The following is a 23,427-nucleotide window of genomic DNA, read 5'->3' as shown; positions in this document are numbered from 1 at the left end:
GGACTGCAAGGAGATCCAACCAGTCAATCCTAAAGGAAATCAGTCCTGAATATTCATTGGAAGGACTGATGCTGAAGTTGAAGCTCCAGTACTTTGGCCACCTGATGCAAAGTGCTGACTCGTTGGAAAAGATCCTGATGCTGGGAAAGACTGAAGGCAGGAGGAGAAGGGGATGACAGTGGATGAGATGGTTGGATGACATCACCGACTCAATGGGTATGAGTTTGAGCGAGCTCCAGGAGATAGTAAAGGACAAGGACATCTGGCCTGTTGCAGTTCATGGGGTTGCAAAGAGTCAGACAGGACTGAGTGACTGAACAGTAACAGCAACTGGGAGACCAGTAGACTGAAAAGATAAAAGATACTGATCCTGCCCTCAGGATGCCCTCAGTCTATTGCTGGAAACAGAATATTGATAGAAGCTTGTTTGTGAGATAGTAGAGCGAGACAGGGTTGGATCAGGAAGGGGCTTATGTAATTGATAAGGAATTTTGAATTATTCTTGAGGGTAAAGGGAAATCAGTCAAAGATATCCTGCAGGGACTTCCCTGGTGGTTCAGTGGCTAAGACTTCACATTCCCAATGCAGGGGGCCTGGATTCAACCCCAGGTCAGGGAGTTAGATCCTGCATGCCACAGCTAAGCATTCGCATGCTCTAAGTAAGTTTCCCTCACGCCTCAGTGAAGAGTGAAGATCCCAAATGCCACGGCTAAGACCTGGCACAGTCAGATTAATTAATAATAACAATGATGCAAAAAAGATATCATGCAATGAAGTGACATAATTAGATTTTCATTTTAGAAGGATCATCCTGAAAAATGATGTGGAGAAGAGATTGAGAGGGGGACAAGATTGGTGAGAGAAAAGCAGGAGATTTCTGCAGCAAACCAGAAAGTTATGATTGAGATCGGGAGCAGGGCAATGACAGGGAGAGGAAGAGAGAGAATAGATGACCATGGAAGTGGTAAATCTGACAGCACTTGGTTATCATTTGGGTATAAAATGTAAAGGTGTAAGGAGGACCTGAGGTTTCTAAATTGGTTAACAGATTAAACTGGGTTCTCATTGACTAGGATAGAGGCTGAGGAGAAAGGATGGGGTCAGTGTCGAGTCTAGGACACCCGTGAGTCCGTTGTTGCTGCTGTTCAGTCACCCTGTCATGTCTGACTCTGCGACCCCATGGACTGCAACATGTCAGGCTTCCCTGTCCATCACCATCTCCTGGAGTTTGCCCAAACTCACGTCCATATGAGTCAGCCCAACAGTCTCGTCCTCTGACTCCCTCTTCTCCTTTAATTAAGACTACTGGCACTGTTGACATTTTAGGATGATAATTCTTGGTTGTAAGTGGTTGTCCTTGTAGTGTGTTTAGCAGCATCCTCGGCCTGACCCACTAGATGTTAGTACCACCCTGTCCCTGGTTCTGAGAATCAAAAATGGTTCCAGACATTGTCAAATGATCCCTGAGGGACAAAGTCACTCCCTGTGAAGAATCACAGGTTTAGATGGAAATTGTTCCCAGGCTTTCAACTGCCCCGCACATGCCAACATATTCACATTTGCATTTCAGCCCCCACCTTCTAAACTCTGCTGCTGCTGCTAAGTCGCTTCAGTTGTGTCCGACTCTGCGACCCCATACACGGCAGCCCACCAGGTTCCCTCTTCCCTGGGATTCTCCAGGCAAGAACACTGGAGTGGGTTGCCATTTCCTTCTCCAATGCATGAAAGTAAAAAATGAAAGTGAAGTCGCTCAGTCGTGTCCGACTCTTAGCGACCCCATGGATTGCAGCCTACCAGGCTCCTCCGTCCATGGGATTTTCCAGGCAAGAGTACTGGAGTGGGTTGCCATTGCCTTCTCCGAAACTCTAGACTCATGCAATAAACAGCTTACTAGACATTTCCAGATTGGCTGGACAGGATGAGGGCCCAGTGAAATTCAGGATGATATTTATGTCCTATCTGTACAAATTCTATTCAAAAAGCCCACTCAAGGTGTCAGTTCTTTAAAATGCATAAGGAGCACACAGCGTTGTCTAATTCTTGTCTGCATAGAGAGGTTTCTGTCGAGAAAAAGGGGGAAATGAGAAAGAAAAATTTTTATTTTGGGACTCTTTTCTCCTGGGAATAATGGCTCCTTAGTAACTAAGTAGACAGATCTTTTAGGACCTTAGGGAAATCTATGAATTCAAGAACAGACCGTTCAATTAGCTGACACTGGTCAGATAATAGGGTTGTCCTAAATTCTTGGATTTATATATGCCAAGGAGAATATAGCCGACATTTTCTCCTTCATTTTATTACTTTCTCCAATAATAGAATGATAATATGTTTACAATAGAAAAGCTTCCAAATATAAAAAGGATAAACATACATGTTCATGAACTGACTGCTCAGATACAGCCTAGATTTTATGTCCTTACTATATGCTTTTTAAAGATTGAAATCATGTTGGATATATAGTTTTGTTTTCTAGCCTTTCAAACATTATTGTGAAGATTTTATGACTCTAGTACAATGTAGTTAGCCATTCCTACTGAGCAATTTGGTTTCAATATTATAAGGAAAGCTGAACAAAACAGCTTTGGACCAAACCTATGATACCACCTCTGCATTTCCTCAAGCCGGAGTCCTAGTGGCGTGTAAAGTGTCTCCAGGCCCCTGATGCATGTTGCACTGTATCCCAGGATAACTGCACACGTTAACACCCACCTGATGTGTAAGGTAAGCCCCTTACTCCATTTGTAACTTTATTTTCAAGACTTTTAAAAACTCTTTGCCTGTCTATGTGCATAAGTTGTTTTGTTTTGTTTTTTTTTAATTTTCGCCTCATGATCGGCCATAAGATTTACCTTATGTCATGCTAAGTCGCTTCAGCCGTCTTTGACTCTTTTTGACCCCATGGACTGTAGACCGCCAGGCTCCTCTGTCCATGGATTTTCCAGGCAAGAATACTGGAGTGAGTTGCTGTGCCTTCCCTCAAGGGATCTCTATGGCCCAGGGATTGAACCCGCGTATCTTTCATCTCCTGTATTGGCAAGTGGATTCTTTACCACTAGTGCCAGCTGGGAAGCCCCCAGATTTGTGTTACGAGTTGTTTCTAAGGGGTCCAGTGCCCACTGTTACAGTGGAGAGGAAAAGCGTTCAGTGTGATCTGATTCTTGCGGCGTGCAGGCTGGGTCACCAAGGGAAGGGCTGTGACATGGGTTTGCAGCCTCATACTCCTGTATTCTCAGCTGCCTCCCCTGCTTTAGGGGCATCCAGTGCCTTTATAGCTTCTTTTCCCTCTCACATTTTGCTCTCTAAAGGATTTCATAGACTTTGGTAAGGCTAGATTTCTTAACCACCGAAATGTATTTACATTTGGGTTTCCTTTGTTTTACTTACAGACGTGATCATAAGTTTCTTCGACCCTGTGGGGTCCTACATGTCTTGAGGGGTTAAGAGAAGACCCGCTGTCCCGAGACACTGAGCTGGGCCTGAGGGAGGGAGAACCAGGCCCACCTGTGAGTTAACTATCTACCCCTGACACCTCCAGAACCAAAGTGTCAAAACAAAGGGACGGACGAAAGGAGCTGCCTCTGCGGCCAAGCAAACCCAGGGCCCAGAGCTCAGGCTTGTTTTGTTGGCTGGTGTGTTGGCTTTGCGATGGGGGTGTGGTGGTGTAAGATATTCTTTCTTCTCTTCCTCTTTCTCTCCCTTCCCTTCCTTCCTTCCTTCCTTTCTCAAATTACAAAAACAACACACGCTTGTTTGAACCTGCATTTGTTACAACAAGCCTGTGTTGTTTTTGTAATTTAAGATAATTCCGAAGAAAATCAAAGGTTTTTCCCTTGCCCCATTATCCACCCCTCTGAGGTAATCATGTTCACAGGCTGGAATGTGGCCTTCCACCCCTCTCTTCGTACAACATGCACCAACACGAGCTTGCGGGAAACTTGTCCCCTCTTTTCCTTTCATTCTCATGCCTAGTATTACTGCTGTTGTTGTTATGCTATTATTATTACTTTTATGCAGCTTACTTGGTTAACTGAATACATCATGTCAAGTCAGTGTACCTAGGTTAACTAATTCCTCCTCCCTTTAAAAAATAGACAGTAAAGGGATGAGATCTTAAAAAAAAAAAGAAAGTACAGTTTTTCATTAAGAGACCAATAGATGCACAGGATACAAAAGTCCAAGCAGGACAATGCATATGGTGAAATGCTTGTCTGCCTCCCACCCCAGGCCCTCAGTCCTTTTGGGGAATAGGATCCCACCTGCCTCAGAGGCCAAAAAAACCAAAACATAGAACAGGGACAATATTGGAACAACCAATAGAGACTTTTTAAAAATGGTCCACATTATTAAAAAAAAAAAACAACTTAAAAAAAAAGAGTAAAGTATCTTTCTTGAGACATTCTTCTTTCCCTACACTCCCTGTTTCACTCACATTTTGAACTTCAACTGTCTTTATTTCTCTTTTATGCAAAGAAACCATCTTTTCTCAAAGTGACGTCCCTCTTCTTTGGTCGTCCTTAATATCCCCAAACTCTGGTTTCCTTTGCATCACGTCACCACCTCGATTGGCTTTGGCTTCTTTCTCTTTTGATTTTCACAGATAATTCTTCACATGTAAGTTTTCTCCTACAATGGCTCTTGAATTTAACCCTCTTTTCATAACGGTCAACTCCTTTGACACTTCACATTTGTATACAGGTAAGTTCTTTATCTGCTCTAAGCCTAGGTTTTCCATTTGTGAAACAGAAATAACAGTGACTGCTACTTAATAAGCACTCAATACCGATGACCCAGGATGCCATGAGGAAAACATAATTTGCAGCTAGTAGGGAGTGCCACTTCCACGCCCTTCCCTAGTAGGTCCTGGGGGGCTCTATTCAGACACCAACTGATGTATTGTAATCCACATTTGTCGCTGACCCCTGGCGTGAATGCAGACCCCACAGGCTAAAGGGCTCAGTCTACAGCATGCCTCCCCTCACTTCAGATGAACTGCTTACAAATCTGGGGGTTCCCATGCACCCATCATGTGCAATAATACACTAGAACGAATTACTGAAATCAGGAAAATGGGAAACTTATGACCACAATTTTATTATTAACATAAAGGATACAAATCAGGAACAACAAATGAAGAGATACATAGGGTGAGGTCTGCAAGGGTTCCAAACACAAAGATTTCATGCCCTCTCCCCATGGAATTAGAATGCATCACCCTCCTAGCACATCCATGTGTTAACCTACCAGGAAGCTCCCCTGATTTTGTATACAGAATTTTTTATCAGAGTTTTGGCCATGTGATTAAGCCCAATCTCTAGCATCCCTTTTGTCCCCGGAAGTCTGGAAGTTGGGTTGATATCACATGATTCAAGGCTACAACCCTCTAATCAGGGTGGCTTTTCCAGCATGACTAGCCCCCACCAGCCTATCTCACCCTGTCACCTCATTAGCATAAACTCAAGGTGGTTCAAGGGGCTCAAGAATAACAAAGACACTTCCATCTGTGCCCAGATCTGAGACAAAGATCAAATGCAGTATATGAGTTTCCAAAGCACCATGTGAAAACAATTGACCTACCCAACAAACTCTAAGCTTTTAAATACATTACAGCCTAAATAGATGATAAATTCCATGAGAGGAAGGATCTGGCTTATTCACTGCTGTTTCCTTATGAGGCCTTTCCTGGTGGCTCAGATGGTTAAGAATCCGACTGCAATGTGGATTCCCCTATGAAAATAGCAGTGCCTAACATACAGTGTTTATGACAAACACACACAGTATATTAAAAAGCAGAGACATTACTTTGCCAACAATTGTCCTTCCAGTCAAAGCTACGGTTTTTCCAGTAGTCACGTATAGATGTGAGAATTGGACCATAAAGAAAGCTGAGCGCCGAAAAGTTGATGCTTTTGAACTGTGGTGTTGGAGAAGACTCTTGAGAGTCCCTTGGAGTGCAAGGAGATCCAACCAGTCCATCCTAAAGGAAATCAGTTCTGAATATTCATTGGAAGGACTGATGCTGAAGCTGAAGCTCCAATACTTTGGCCACCTGATGTGAAGAACTGACTCATTGGAAAAGACCCTGAAGCTGAGAAAGATTGAGGGCAGGAGGAGAAAGGGACAGCAGAGGATGAGATGGTTGGATGGCATCACCAACTTGATGGACATGAGTTTGAGCAAGTTCCGGGAGTTGTTGGTGATGGACAGGGAAGCCTGGTGTGCTGCAGTCCACGGGGCTGCAAAGGGTCGAACAACACTGAGTGACTGAACTGAACTGGACCGAGCACACAGTGTATGGAAGGGCTTCCTTAAACTTAGTCATACATTGTCTTAGGACTTTTTTTTTCTGGTTACTTCAAACACCAGTATGTATTTCCCTCCTGACATCTAGTGGGTAAGCTTCTGGATACTAGAGGCCACTGCATACTCTGAGGGCATGATAAATGTGATAATCCTCCTTTCTGAGCAATCCAAATGCTGGAGGCTCAAAGAATGATTTACTTCAAATGGCTATGGAGTTTAACAGAAAACAGATGTCATATATGATTTGGCCATAACACAAATATTTCACAATGGCAGTTTTAGAAAATCATTTAAGATGAAATTTTGGTGTGTCTTGTTTAATTGAGAAAAGGCTATAAAAAGTTAGGGTGTGTGAATCAGTGGTTTAGAAAAGAGGGTAAAGTATTCTGCTGCTGCTGCTGCTAAGTTGCCTGAGTCAGGCTCCTCCGTCCATGGGATTTTCCAGGCAAGAGTACTGGAGTGGGGTGCCATTGCCTTCTCCGAAAGTATTCTAAGAGATAGTATTTTTTTTTCCCTGCAGCTCTATTGAGGTATGATTGACAAAATTGTAAAATAGTTAATGTACACATCATGATGATTTGATATACATAAGTTAAGGGAAACCGGAGAAGGCAATGGCACCCCACTCCAGTACTCTTGCCTGGAAAATCGCATGGACGGAGGAGCCTGGTGGGCTGCAGTCCATGGGGTCGCTAAGAGTCGGACACGACTGAGGGACTTCACTTTCACTTTTCACTTTCATACTTTGGAGAAGGAAATGGCAACCCACTCCAGTGTTCTTGGCTGGAGAATCCCAGGGACGGGGGAGCCTGGTGGGCTGCGGTCTCAGGGGTCGCACAGATTCGGACACAAATGAAACGACTTAGCAGCAGGGCAAACACTGAAACTGTTCACCCTGGCCAGGCACCACAGTAACCATTTGCATGAGTTGTTTTAAGACAGGAAATCCTGGTAAGGAACACGAAACTAATAAGCCACCACCAACTGGAAGAACTCAGGAAGAGTCAAAAGGAGACGCCTCATGTCAGGGCTTCTGTGGTGGCTCAGACAGTAAAGAATCTGCCTGCAATGCAGGAGACCTGGGTTTGATCCCTGGGTTGGGAAGATCTCCTGGAGAAGGAAATGGCAACCTGCTCCAGTATTCTTGCCTGGAGAATCACATGGACAGAGGAGCCTGGCAGCAGTTCATGGAATCACAAAGAGTTGGACGTGACTTAGTGACTAAGCATACAAGCACAACCAGAAAAACTAGGGAAAGGTCAAAAGGAGATGCCTCATGTCCTACTAACCTCCCGGAATCCTCCCCACTGGCATCCATTTTGGCTGAGCCATGGGCGCACCACCAGGAAGGATCCTGAGTCAGCCAGGGAAACCCGGAAACTAATCCCATCAACATCAAACCCAAGACTGTGAGCCATGGGGCAGGCAGTCTGGGTCGCTCATCCTACCGCTCTTTCCCTGGGGAACCCCTTCATAATAAGGTCTCTTGCTTTTCCAGTATGTGTGTCTCCTCAAACAGTTCCTTTCTGAGTGTTAGACAAGAGCCCACTCCTGTAACATATATACATTGTGCAAAGATTCCTCCCTTCTAATTAACACATTCATTACCTCACCTTTTTTTTTTTTTCTGACAAGAACATTTAAGTTCCACTCTCTTAACAGATTGCACTTATACAATAACTGCAAAAAGTACAGTGTTATCAACTGTACTTACCATATATGTTAGATCCTCAGACCTTATTTAAGGGCTTCCCTTGTGGCTCAGCTGGTAAAGAATGCGGGAGACCTGGGTTCAATCCCTGGGTTGGGAAGATCCCCTGGAGAAGGAAAAGGCTACCCACTCCAGTATTCTGACCTGGAGAATTCCATAGACTGTATAGTCCATGGGGTCGCAAAGAGTCGGACATGACTGAGTGACTTTCACTTCACTTCACTTAAGACCTTATTTGTCTTATAATGAAAGTTTATATCCTTTTACCCAGCTCTTCCTATCCCCCTCTGCCCCAGGCTCTGGCAACCACCTTTTTTAAACTAAACTACAGTTTTTGAAGCTGTTAGTAAATTTACATTTTATTACTAGGTACATCTGCTAATGATTAGATGGTTCAGTTCAGTTCAGTTCAGTTCAGTTCAGTTGCTCAGTCATGTCTGACACTTTGAGACCCCATGGACTGCAGCACACCAGGCCTCCCTGTCCATCACCAACTCCCAGAGCCTACTCAAACTCATGTCCATTGCGTCAGTGATGCCATTCAACCATCACATCCTCTGTCGTCCCCTTCTCCTCCCACCTTCAATCTTTCCCTACATCATGGTCTTTTCTAATGAGTCAGTTCTTTGAATCAGGTGGCCAAAGTATTGGAGTTTCAGCTTCAACATCAGTCCTTCCAATGAATATTCAGGACTGGTTTCCTTTAGGATTGACAGGTTGGATCTCCTTGCATTCCGAGGGACTCTCAAGAGTCTTCTCCAAAACTAGAGTTCAAAAGCATCAATTCTTCAGCGCTCAGCTTTCTTTATAGTCCAACTCTCACATCCATACATGACTACTGGAAAAACCATAGCCCTGACTAGATGGACCTTTGTTGGTAAAGTAATGTCTCTGCTTTTTAATATGCTGTCTAGGTTGGTCATAGCTTTTCCAAGGAGCAAGTCTCTTTTAATTTCATGGCTTTAGTCACCATCTGCAGTGATTTTGGAGCCCCAAAATTAAGTCTGTCACTGTTTCCATTGTTTCCCCATCTATTTGCTGTGAAGTGATGGGACTGGATGCCATGATCTTCATTTTCTGAATGTTGAGCTTTAAGCCAACTTTTTCACTCTCCTCTTTCACTTTCATCAAGAGGCTCTTTAGTTCCTCTTCACTTTCTGCCATAAAGGTTGTATCATCTGCGTATCTGAGGTTATTGATGTTTCTTCCAGCAATCTTGATTCCAGTGCTTCATCCAGTCCAGCATTTTGCATGATGTACTCTGCGTATAAGTTAAATAAGCAGGGTGACAATACACAGCCTTGATGTACTCCTTTCCCTATTTGGAAACAGTCTGTTTTTCCTTGTTTGCTTCTAACTGTGGCTTCTTGACCTGCATACAGATTTCTCAGGAGGAAGGTCAGGTGGTCTGATATTCCCATCTCTTTAAGAATTCAAGTTTGTTGTGATCCACACAAGCAAAGGCTTTGGCATAGTCAGTGAAGCAGAAATAGATGGTTTTCTGGAACTCTTGCTTTTTCAATGATTCAGCAGATGTTAGCAATTTGATCTCTGGTTCCTCTGCCTTTTCTAATTCCAGCTTGAACATCTGGAAGTTTACGGTTCATGTACTGTTGAAGCCTCGATTGGAGAATTTCGAGCATTACTTTGCTAGCATGTGAGATGAGTGTAATTATGTGGTAGTTTGAGCATTCTTTGGCATTGCCTTTCTTTGGGATTGGAGTGAAAAGTGACCTTTTCTAGTCCTGTGGCCACTGCTGAGTTTTCCAAATTTGCTGGCATATTGAGTGTAGCACTTTCACAGCAGCATCTTAGGATTTGAAATGCTCAACTGAAATTCCATCATCTCCATGAGCTTTTTACATAGTGATGCTTCCCAAGGCCCACTTGACTTCGCATTCCCGGATGTCTGGCTCTAGGTGAGTGATCACACCATCGTGGTTATCTGGGTCATGAAGACCTTTTTTTATAAAAGATGTTTTTGATTAGATGGTTAGATAGCATTATTGACTCAAAGGACATGAATTTGACCAAACTTGGGGAGACAGTGAAGCCTGGCATGAAGTCTGGCATGCTGCAGTCCATGGGGTCACAAAGAGTCAGAGATGACTTGGCAACTGAACAACAATACTTGCTAACAGGCTTCTCACTCCAGTGATGGTCAGTGTGCTCAGCGTGAAGTCATTCTGGATGATGAGGAACTAGACTCTCTTTTCTTCCCTCTTGCCTCCCACTCCACCTAAAAATAAAAATGACTGTTATAACCATTTGGTTCTGAGAAAAAGATTTTTCCATAACCTACTGCCCACATCCATGCCTATTTCCTCTTTGCTACCCATTGTAATGGTTTTGCCCTAACCTAAGCCCTTCCTCTTTATTCTCTTGCCTCTGTTTACCCTATTGTCTTTTGAAATTTACCACAAATAGTGCCATTTGTCATTTACTTTGTCTCTGAGACCTCGGCCTGCAGTCTTATAGAGGTATTGCCAAAGAATATAGTAAAATAGAAAGTGACGAAAATTTAAGTATAAAGGAAAGCAGTATCTACGTCACATCCCTTAGGAAAGCTTCTGTCAAAAAACAAAATAACAGGTGTGGGTGAGGTGTAGAAACTGCAACTTTTGAACACTGGTGGTAGGAATTTAAAGTGGTGAAGCTGCTGTGGGAAACATCTTGGTGGCTCCTCAAAAAATTAGAACTAGAACTAGCATGTGATTCTGAAATTTCACTTCTGAGTATATACACAAAGGAACAGGAAGCAGAAACCAGGAAAGGTACGTTCATGTTCATAGCAGTATTATTCACAGGAGGCAAAAGGTGAAAGTTCATGTTCATAGCAGTATTATTCACAGGAGGCAAAAGGTGAAAGTTCATGTTCATAGCAGTATTATTCACAGGAGGCAAAAGGTGAAAGCAGCCCAAGGATCTATCAGTGGAAGAGAGGGTGAGAAATGAATGTGGCGTATACATGCTGCTGCTGTGTAGGCGCTAAGTCGTGTCCAGTTCTCTGGGACCCCATGGATGGCAGCCCGCCAGTCTCCTCTGTCCATGGAATTCCCCAGGCAAGCATACTGCAGTGGGTTGCCGTTTCCTTGTCCAAGGGATCTGCCCAACCCAGGGACTGAACCCACGCGTCCTACTTGGCATGTGAATCCTTTACCACTGAGCCCCTGGGACGCCTGGTGTACACACACACAGGGATATTTTTCATCCTCAAAAAGAAAGGAAATTCTGACACAGGCTATGACACAGACAAACCTTGAGGAAATTATGCTAAGTGAATTAAGAGAGTTGCCAAAGAGCAAACTGCATGATTTCACTTATATGGTGTCTAAAGAAAAAAAAGTGTTGCTTTCCTGTTTTACAAGGATCAAGCCATTAGCCACCCCAGTTACCCACTGACAGTGCACCTGAGGGGAATTCAGAATAGAGAAAAACAGGAAGTAGTCTGAGCTTTGGACACCAGTCCCTAGTTAAGATACATATCTAAGGAAAAGTCCCAGTGACCCCGGATTTTTGCATCTCTCCATACAGAGAAAAGTCCTCATGTCTTTAACTTGAGATGTCTATTCTCTGTGCTCTCTTGGTATCCGACTACATTATTTTTTTCCCAATGAAAAAAATTCACTGGCTCCTCCTTTACTTCCTTGGAGCAATTTCTCAGAGACATCTGAGAGGCAGCCTCCCAGACTGCAGTCCTTAGTAAGACACTGAATAAGCTCATCTCACAGCTTTTATGTTGTGTGTGTGCGTGTGTAAGTTGACATATATGATGGTTAATTTTATGTGTCAACTTGACTGTGCCATGGGATGTCCAGTTACTTGTTCAAACATTCTGGGTGTGTCTGTGAGGGTGTTTTTAGATGAGATTAATATTTGACTTGGCAGACTGAATAAAACACTCTCCTCCCTAATGGGGGTGGCTCTCCTCCAATCATTAGTTGAAGGTTTGAACAGAACAAAAAGGCAGACTCTCCTGTGATTAAGAGAGAATTCTTCCCATTTGACTCCTTGAGCTGGGACATCACTATTTTCCTGCTTTTGGATTCCAAGGGAAGCACCAGCTTTTCTTGGGTTGCAAGCCTTCTGGCTTTCATACTGAAACTATATCATCAACTCTCTTAAGTCTCCAGCTTGCCAACTGAAGATCTTCAGACTTCTCAGCCTCCATAATTGTGTAAGCCAATTCCTCTCTGTGTCTCTATCTTTATGTCTATAGTTATATGTTCACAGCCTGTTAGTTCTCTTCTGCTAGAGAGCCCTGACTATTACACATGCGGTACCAACAGTGGTCAAATTCATAGAGACAGAAAGTAGAATGGTGGTTGGCAGATGCTAAGAGCAGGGAGAATGGGGAGTTATTGTTCAACAAGTACAGAGTTTCAGTTTTGTAAGATGAAGAAGAGTTCTGTGGATGAATGGTGGTGATGGTAGCATAGTGATGTGAAGTACTTGATTCCCCTGAATTGGATACTTAAAAATGGTTAAGGTGGTAAATTTTACATTATATGCATTTTGCCTCTACTTTGGCCACCTGATGCAAAAAGCCAATTCATTGGAAAAGACCCTGGTGCTGGGAAAGATTGAGGGCAAGAGGAGAAGGGGGCAACAGAGGATGAGATGGCTGGATTGCATTACTGATTCAATGGACATGAGTTAGAGCAAATTCAGGGAGATAGGGAAGGACAGGGAAGCCTGGCGTGCTGTAGTTCATGGGATCACAGAGAGTTGGACACAACTTAGCAACTGAACAACAACAAATATTTTTAATTAAAAAATCTTGAATAACAGTCTTATTTATTTAAACACGCTAAAGTTAACTATGATGACAGTAACCAAATGTGATTGTGTAACTGTCGTGTTATTTACCAACCTTATTTTCCACGGTTTATGTTACGAAATCTGGTATTGATGGGAGGAATGGCAGTCATCTCCAGCCTTTGCTAATTTCTTGAGACTTGTTAAAAGGTAGAAAAAAGTACATTAACACTTACTCAAGGCATACTTAATGAGCAGCTGCCAGGTCATGTGCTACGCACTTGGGAGAAAATGCTCAACCAGACAGCCCTCCTGAAGCTTAGGGTCCAGTGAAGGAGAGAGGCAATAAAAGGCAAATAGTACTTATATATTGTGATAAGAGAAATGAGACAGAAAATAAAAAATAGAAAAAAGGGAAATAGTTTGATAAAGTGAATGGGGAAGCCTCTCTGAGAAGTAGAATATTAAGCTGAGAACTGAAACTAAGAAAGAAATGGTCATGGAAATAGAAGAGGAAGAGCATTACAGGAAGAGGGGACAGCAAGAATAACGGGTAATAATACCTGAACTACTTAAGAAAAGTGGTATTTACATGCAGTTGCTTGTTTAAATGGTGCTGAATGAAGGCAATTTCCATAAACTTACAGAGTAATTAAATAGAAGAGGAGATGTTTCGGCTCTAAGAGGGTGATGGATATTCTGTGAGAACTTGATTCTTTTAAAGGAATATTTTGAGGATAATTTTTTCTTTTACAAAAATTTAAGAATCCCTAAAATAAATGGAATAGTTATTAAAACTTTGACCATTTGTTGATTTTTATCAATTAATTATATTCACTATAAGCTGATCATTTTTAAGAAATAGATAATCTTCTTAAATAGAGAAAATTGGCCTCTAATTTAACTTCCTGATAATGGCACTCCACTCCAGTATTCTTGCCTGAAAAATTCCATGGACACAGGAGCCTGGTGGGCTACAGTCCAAAGGGTCACAAAGAGTCAGACTGAGTGACTAAGCATGCATGCAAACTCATATATGGTGAAACAGATTTGCAACTGTGGTCCTTAGACCAAACTCAGTATTAGAACAACTGATATAATAGGTGTTAAATCAAACAGTGTCTGGCAGAATGGGTTTCTAGAATCCTGGAAAATGTAGAGCAGGGACACCTGGGTTCACTCTGCTTTCCCTTGCTGGCCTGTGATGATGTAAGAGTGAAGTCAAGGCCCAAAAGAGCCTGACATCAATACTTCTTTACTTGTAAGTAGAGAGGTCGATGGAGAAGGCAAGGGCACCCCACTCCAGCACTCTTGCCTGGAAAATCCCATGGACGGAGGAGCCTGGTAGGCTGTAGTCCGTGGGGTTGCTAAGAGTCGGACACAACTGGGTGACTTCAATTTTACTTTTCACTTTCATGTATTGGAGAAGGAAATGGCACCCCACTCCAGTGTTCTTGCCTGGAGAATCCCAGGGATGGGGGAGGCTGGTGGGCTGCCGTCTCTGGGATCGCACAGAGTCGGACACGACTGAAGCGACTTAGCAGGAGCAGCAGCAGCAGAGAGGTTGATTAAGTTTTTCCTGAATAGGTCTTCAGTGTGATGGAAATCCTGGTGCTGCAAGCGTTGAGCTTTCCACAGTTGACAAACCTGACATCAAATGGACATTGTGCTGGAAGGCTGTTCCCCCACTTAGCAACTTTGAGGGCCAAGGGAAACACCATTTGTGGCCATCTTGCTTCCTCCAAGATTTTTTTCTCCTTTGCTAGTAAGTTAGGAGCTTAACATAGTTTATAATCTACAACCCACCACATTTTCACATCTAGAGGAACTATCAGTTCAGTTCAGTCCCTCAGTCATGTCTGACTCTTTGCAACCCCATGGACTGCAGCACGCCAGGCCTCCCTGTCTTTCACCAACTCCCAGAGTTTATTCAGTTCATGTCCACTGAGTCAGTGATGCCATCCAACCGTCTCATCCTCTGTTGTCCCCTTCTCCTCCTGCCTTCAATCTTTCCCAGCATCAGTGTCTTTTCAAATGAGTCAGCTCTTTGCATCAGGTGGCCAAAGTATTGGTGTTTCAGCTTCAACATCAGTCCTTCCAACGAATATTCAGGACTGATTTCCTCTAGAATGGACTGGTTGGATCTCCTTGCAGTCCAAGGGACTCTGAAGAGGCTTCTCTAACACCAAGGTTCAAAAGCATCAATTCTTCGGCACTCAGCTTTCTTTATAGTCCAACTTTCACATCCATACATGACTACTGGAAAAACCATAGCCTCGACTAGATGGACCTTTGGTGAATACCAAGGACACCATATCTCTCAGTAAAGCATCTCTGAAAAGACTCCAGGGATAAGAGATGGCATCAGTCAGAACTCTTGAAATTATGAGTGATAGAAAGCTAAGCCAAACTTCATTAAGCAAATATGTCTTTACTCACAGATATTCAAAGGGATGGTTCAAACTCGGCTGGTGTAGAGTTCAAAGAATATTGCCAGGACACTTTGTTTCTTTTGTCTTAATCATTTGTTTTGCTTTTCTCTGGTTCAGGCAAGTTCTCCATGAATTACAACAAAGATGGCTCTAAGAGTGGCTGACTGCGTGCAGCTGTGAACACCCACCATGTTAGTAAGGAAGAGTCCCTGCATCCATAGCCAACTCTGGTAAAGTTCTCTGGAGCCAAATCAAGCTGTGAGTCTGAGTCAGACACCCAACCCTCATGCCTGGTGAGGTGGGACTAGGTTATTGACAGTCTCACCAGGCCAGTGAGATGCAGGTACTGAATGGAAAAGGGGTTGCTTCCATTATAGAAAGTGGAAAGGGAACTCTGACAGAGTTTCTCTAATTTAGAGAGAAACTTAGATATTGCTGCTTTGGAGGAAAAGGGATAAAAGAATGTTGTGCCCTTTAATAAGTTTTCAAATATGACCAAAGCTGGCTCAGTGGTAAAGAATCTGCTTGCAATGCAGGAGATGCAGGTTCGATCCCTGGGTCGTGAGATCCCCTGGAGGAGGGCATGGCAATCCACTCCAGTATTCTTGCCTGGAGAATCCTATGGACAGAGGAGCCTAGTGGGCTATGGTCCAGAGGGTCGCAAAGAGTTGGCCATGACTGAAGCAACTGAGCATGCATGCATACACTTAGTAATCAAGACTTCTAGACTCTCTTTCAAATACTGAATTTATACTTAATATCCATTTAAAATCCTTTACATTATCAAGTTGCCTAATTTCTGAAGATTGGTTAACTCAAGTTGTTAACATTTCCTGAAAACCTATGGCGTGATCTGCTAGACAGTTTATATGTATTATTCAGTCCTCACAGCACCTTATTGAGCACTATTATTTCCATTTAAAACAAGGCTATTGAGGGCCTGAAAGGTTGAGTAATTTGCCCAGTGACACACGACTAGGAGTAATGAAGTGTGATTGCAGCCTAGATTCACTGAGTTCCAAAACCAACTCGTCCTATTTCGTATTACTTCCTTGGTTCAACTTATTTGCTCACAAGTGTTTGAGGATTTGAACTGCAGAAGTGTACAGGAGAGAAAAAGCAAGTGTGTTGACAACCCACTGAAAAAGTGTTAATATTCTTGATGTTAAAATTCTTAAGATTAGAACAGTATTTCAAAAAAATATATGAAGGAGAATTAGATAATTCTACTCTTGTAACAGAAATACAGTGGACTTTAAAAGTTATGAGGGCTTCCTGGGTGGTGCTAGTGGTAATGAATCTGCCTGCCAATGCAGGAGACGTAAGAGACACGTGTTCGATCTCTGGGTTGGGAAGATCCCCTGGAGGAGGAACTGGCAACTCACTCCAGTGTTCTTGCCTAGAAAATCCCTTGATCAGAGGAGCCTGGCTGGCTACAGTCCATGGGGTCACAAAGAGTCTGGCGCAACTTAGCAACTGAGCACTCCTGGTGCTGCTGCTGCTGCTAAGTCGCTTCAGTTGTGTCCAACTCTGTGCGACCCCATAGACGGCAGCCCACCAGGCTCCCCCGTCCCTGGGATTCTCCAGGCAAGAACACTGGAGTGGGTTGCCATTTCCTTCTCCAAACTGAGCACTACTACTACTTAAAAGTTATGAATAAATGTTCATCCTTACTTATTATCAAAAGATAAAAATCAAAATAGCAATGAGATGTTGGTTTTAGGGTACCAAATAGCCGATGATTTCCTTTCATTTTCTTTTATCCCTCCTTCCCTCCCTCCCTTCCTTCTTTTCTTTATGATACCTTATATAGGCAAGGGATCATGGAAGCTAAGACTCTTGTACAAATGAATGGGAGTAAACAATTCTTTTATTTTCCCCAAATTTAGCTTTTTAAGATTATTATGAGAAACCAGCAATTCCCCAAGCCCACCTTCCCATTTCTCAGGACTGTTTTCAAATATTTTAGGTGATTCTTCATATTTGTCTTAATATCTCTAATTGTATGCTTGTATTGCTACCTCTTTTTTTTTTTTTCAGAATATCATGCTAATGCAGTCATGTCATAATTTTGGCTAGCTTAATATTCAATGTTTACATCACTATGACTATGGAAATGTCAGTTACAGTTGAGCCACATACTCTACTAAACCTTTCTAGCATATTCTACTTTCCTTGAAATTAATATTTTGTTCTTTTAGCTTTTCACATATTCATCATTAACTCACTGCATTCGAGCCTACTAGTAATCTTTTCCATTTTCATAAGAATATCTAGTGACTCTGATCTTCTTGAAGAAGTCTGCTTGAACCCTGACCTCATCTCATGGAGAACGTAGTCTTTTGATCTGCACAGCTTCCTCCTTTGGTTTCGCTTCACCTTTATTCAGCAATTCTCTTTTCCTATTGTGTGTCACCATGTCCTTTCCCCGAGCTCTCTTTCCTTTCTTGCCTTACTCCCTCTTCTCCAGTGAAAAGGTGCATAGGAAATAAGTCGTTTTTGAGATCTTGCATGTCTGAAAATGTCTCTTCTTTCTTCACTCTAAATTGATAGTTTGGCTGGGTATATAATTCTTGGCAAAAATTATCTTTCAGAATTTTGAAGGCACAGCTTCATTGTCTTCTGGCTTCCACTGCTGCTATAGCAAGGGTAAATTTCTCCCTGGGGGAAATATACTCTATAGCAAATATACTTTTTGCTATAATGTACTGATAAATAAAAAAATACACAGCAAAAATCACCATCTATGCATTCAGTATTCAATAAATATCATTTATGCATTCAATAGTCAATAAATGTAAAATACTGTTTAACAATGCAAAAGTAAAATAAAAAATTATCTCATTAGCATCTTATTACATCCTATTAAGAAGGCACCTTGGGTTATATTACCTTCCTGTCTTTTAGCTATGAATTTGGAAGTCTAATATTATTCTGATTCTTTATTCTGTACATAAAGTCTGATTTTCTTTCTGAAAGCTAAAAAGCTTGTTTTTTTTTGTCCCCAACTTAATGATATTTCACAACCAGGTACTTTGGTCTGGATCTTTTTAATCTGGACACTTGTTTCCTTCATTTCTGAGACATGTTCTTGAATTTTGATGATTGAATTATTTCCTTCCCCATTAATTCTGTTTTCACCTTCAGGAATTCCTGAACACTGGAATGTGGACCTCCAGGACTAATCTCTAACTTTGAAATATTTCCTAGTCTTTTTGTTCCTTTTTTCTGGAAAATTTACTCTAACTTTATCCGCTAAACTTTCCATTGACTTCACTTTATTTCTGCCATAAAAATTAATGTTTACACATGACCAACTTTCTGTCATTTTCTTCTTTGTTTTTCACTTCATAAGTTTTTGTTTATGTCTTTATTTTTCTGTTTTTCAACCTCCTTTGGATTTAATCTATTATTTTTTAAAACTTAAGCTGACAAATTAGCCTATTAATTTTTTAAAAGGAATTTCATTTATTTATGGCTATGCTAGGACTTTGTTGCTGTGCAAGGGCTTTCTTGATGTTCAAGGGCTACTCTTTGTTGTGGTACATGGGCTTCTCACTGCTGTGGCTTCTCTTGTTTTGGAGCAGAGGTTCTAGGGCTCATGGACTCAGTAGCTGTGGTGCATGGGCTTAGTTGCCCTGTGGCGTGAAGAATCTTCCCAGACCAAGTATGAAACCAATGTCCTCTGCATTGGAAGGCAGATTGTTAACCACTGGACCACCAGGAAAGTCCTAGCCTATTACTTTTTAGACTCTCTGCATAGTTTGCCTTTAGGTCCACTTTGCACTATTTATTAGCAGGCATTTTCATTAATGTTCAGTTCCAAGTGTTTTCTAATTTTGTTTCTTTTCTTTGACTCATGAGTATATAGAAGGATATCTGTAATTTTAATTGTCCTAAAATCAATTTCTTACTTGATTGCATTAATATCAAAATAATGTCCTCTATATTTTGATTTTTGTTGACACTAACTTTGTGGCTTAAAAAAAATTAATTGGAGGATAATTGCTTAACAATGCTGTGTTTGTTTCTGCTGTACAATAATGTGAATCAGTCATAAGTATACATATATCCTCTCCCTCTTGAGCCTTCCTCTCATCTCTTTGTGGCTTTTAATAACCCCCATTTCTGATGTTGCACTTGCTCTTGTAAATAACATGCATTCTCCAACTGATGCTTTTTTATTTTTTTGTATATTCATAAAATTTGTTAATTGTGCTGCTCAAATATTCTATACATTTATTGAGTTCACTTTTAAATTATTGGCTTAAATTTTTTCTTTATAACAATAAAACACTGTATCATGCCTTAAACCCAACCGAGTTTCAAGTAGAAGTCACCATTCTTAAAGGGAAAAAAAATAGTTCTACCTAGAATCCAAGATGACAGCTGTGATTTCCTGTCTCCCTTTGCAATTTTTTTCATAGTCTGCCATCTAGCTAACTGTTTTGCCAGTCCTGGCTTTATGATGGAGTCTTCAATCTACTTCCTGCCCTGTTGACACCCCTATAGCTATGCACACCAAGAATAGTAAATATCCCCAGAGCATCTAGCCCCTTCACTGAGTCCATACCCTCTCAGTCTCTTCTTCCAGCTCAGACTTCTTCTAGTTCTCCTTCCTGTTCTTTGCTGATACCCAAAATTTTAAGAGAACTTCTCCTACTTTTACATAAACTTGCAAATTCACGTTAAGTGAAATTTTATTTTATCCAGCATTATTCGGTGTTTTGTAGTGGGAGTTTTTTTTGTTTTGTTTTGTTTTTTTGTTTTTTTTGGTCACACTTGGTTTGGGGATCCCAACCAGGGAACAAACCCGGGCCCTGGCAGTGAAACCACTGAGTCCTAACCATTGGACTGCCAGGGAATTCCCTGTGCCGGGCGAGTTTCTGCTAGTGTATCTTTCTTACTTTAATCATCTCTTCCCCCGCCTCTCTTTTCCTGCCAATGTCTCAGTCTGAAAACATTTTATGATTGTAAAAGGGCCGTGCTCTGTTCTCTTTTTCCTTCTTTGCTCTAATTCCCTGCTCAACTTTTATTCTATTTATTTTAGTTTTTATTCTAGTTGCTTGCAGATGAAGGGAGAGCACTCACAAATTGTTCTACGAAGTGTTGACAAGGATAAAGAGGTGGTAGCAAAAGAGCAACAGAAAGAACTGCTGTCCAGCTTTATAGCTGAAATATGCGGCATGTAGGTGATCTCCTGTAGTTATGACTGAATATGCATCTTCTTGAGCCCCTGCAGATCTGCTAGGTCAGAGCCTCAGGGTAGAGGTGGGGAGTGAAGCTTGAGAGTGGACATTTGAACAAACTGTCCACCTGATCGAGAGGCACACCAACATCTGGGAAACCCTGATTCCTAGACCAGATGTTGGTCTCGTCCCTTGATTTCTCAGTCAGGTATGCAGTAAGAAGAGATAAAGTGACCTTTTTCTAATTGGACACAGCATGGATGTATTATTAATTTGCACTGTCCGCCCAATTACAGTAATGTGGCAGGCAAGAAATATTCCTCCCAGACTCTGGAACATGTTTAACAGGAAATATCAGATGTTGGCAGTGTGTTTTATCAAGAGTACCAGTTATTTTAGAGAGAAGTTACCTAGAGGTTATGATGGACATCTCTTAAAATGAAACAGCTCTGGTTCATCTCTTATATATTAAACATTTCCAAGGTCTCTGCTCTCCCATTCAGCTTCACAGCCACCAGTAGGGGTTCCTCGTTTCAAGTAGAGATTTTATCCTTTCACTGCTACATAGCTGGAACTTCATGGTTCTTGTCTTATTCAATTCACGGTCCATGTCACTGCTTAAAATATGATCAAATAGGATCAGTTGGGTCATTGAGTGTTGACTCAATTTGCCTATAAGGTGAAGTCCAACTTCTTCATTTAAGATTATCTAGCCATTCAAGGTTCTTCACTCTACAATGTTTCTCTCTGACAATACCTTCCCACTCTTCAAAGACATGTGTGACTCTCTCACCTGGCTGGTCTCATTGTCTGCATCAATGAATCACGCTGGTCAGGACTCTAAGCTTCTACTCATGCTGTCTACTACTCTTCTTTGTTTACCCAAATCTAAACTAAACTTCAAATTGAAACTCAGATGCCACCTTTTCTCCGGTTCAGTTATCTCCTTCTCAGATTGCAGATCTGTCACTCCAAAAAGTCTTTACCCTTTTTCGGTTTCTCAGAGGTTAGTGTGCAAAGTCTTTGCCCTCGCATACAACATAGCCCCAGTTCTCTCTTTCTGGTCTCGTATCTACAAACTACTTTATGCACTTGATCCCTAGACACAGTGACTCACTTTCTGATTCTCAGTCATGCCACGTTATTTTTAGCTTTCTGTACCTTTGTACCTGTTCTTCCTTCTGTCAGATATGACCCGATGACCTGCCCTTTTCTCAGCTGGAAAGATTCTTGCATATCCTTTAAGAAGCACTTCCAACAATATCTTCTCTGAAATCTCCCTGACCTCTGCCAGGGGAAGCACTCTGCCCCAGAGTACTTTGAGTCTAAATATCCTAAACGTTGTGTTGTAATTCTTTATTTGTACGTTTGTCTTCTATACTTGATGTAAGCCCATTGCTACACAGAACCTGGCAGGATACTGTTTATGCAATAGTTGCTCAGTAAATGTTGCTGAATGAATGAACACTGTAACCTGTATTGATTTCCCAGTGTGATAACTTTAAGAACTCTTTCTGCTTATACCAATCAAATTGCTAAATTACCTTAGATTCTTCTTCAAGTGGTTTGAAGCATGTTTTGGATTCCAGCAAGATTAAACAGAAATGCCCCGACAAAGGTACTTAACTTTTCTAGCCTCAGTTTCTTCATCTGTAAAATGGGGGATAATAATAATAATAAAGTGTTACTGTATGAAATGAGATAATGCATTAAAATATTTAGCACAATGCCTGACATATAGGATGCACTCAAAGTGGGAGAAGTATTTCATAAACTGTTACATTCTACATCTATGTCATTCTCCCCTAGCAGTCTGAAGGGTTGTCGTTGGTATGAAGTTGGTATGAGAACATATATGTGTAACCACGTTGTAATGCACTATGCAAACATAATTACTTTCTTTTCACTGTCTCCCCGGCTACGTTGGAAGCCTGTTTCAGCCTGAACATGTTAAGTCCAGTCCTCAGCAAGGTGCACAGTCTCACCCAGCTCAACTTGTTTCCTTTTTCATTAAAAAATATTCATTTAGCTGAACCTGGTCTTCACTGTAGCATGCCGGATCTTTGGTCTTCACTGTGGCATGGGGAATCTTTAGCTGGGGCATGCAAACTCTTAGATGTGGCAAAGAGAATCCAGTTCGCTGACCAGGGACCAAATTCAGGCCCTCAGCATTGGGAGCTCAGACTCTTAGCCACTGGACCCCTAGGGAAGTTCCCTCAGCTTTTTTCTTGTTAAGTCTCCTACCCACTTTCTTCTCAGCACCCATCACAGTATCACACATAAGGTAGGTGTTCAGTATAATTTAAAGATGGTAACAGCTCTCAAATTAGCAAGGCCTTTAGCTCAAAGTGAAGTCTTCTGCATTCTTTTTGTCTGCTGTTTGTTTGGTGTGACAATGTAAATGTTTTGCCTTGCTCAATGCACTCCTGATGTTTTGGAGATGTGGTATATTAGTTATATTAGCCTGAATTTGTTTTGTGGTAGTACCACATCCCCTTTTGGCATGTATGACAGAGAGGCAGCCTTAGCCAGTGTCATACTTTCTTCTCTTACTAAAGACATAGATTATGCTTATGTAACTCTTGCACCAGTCCATCCTAAAAGAAATCAGTCCTGAATGTTCATTGGAAGGACTGATGTTGAAGCTGAAACTCCAATACTTTGGCCACTTGATGCAAAGAGCTGACTCGTTTGAAAAGATCCTGATGCTGGGAAAGATTGAAGGTGAGAGGAGAAGGGAATGACAGAGGATGAGATGGTTGGATGGCATCACCGACTCAATGAATATGAGTTTGAGTAAACTCCAGAAGTTGGTGATGGACAGGGAGGCCTGGTGTGCTGCAGTCCGTGGGGTTGCGAAGAGTTGGACATGACTGAGCAACTGAACTGAACTGAACTGAACTCTTGCATGGGAGAACAACCCAAAAAGTGTTTGATTTGGGTCCTTACTGACATTTTGGCCAGTGTATCGCCAAGATGTGAGTTTTCTGTTTACAATTTATTAAGGTGTGGTAATAAAACATGCCCACTCCAGTAT

The sequence above is a fragment of the Bos grunniens genome, chromosome 12 (genome assembly GCF_055505025.1).
Source record: "Bos grunniens cultivar Pamir isolate PY7600 chromosome 12, Bosgru_T2T1.0, whole genome shotgun sequence".
NCBI classification, from domain to species: Eukaryota; Metazoa; Chordata; class Mammalia; order Artiodactyla; family Bovidae; genus Bos; species Bos grunniens.
Note: the sequence above shows the minus strand (reverse complement) of the source record.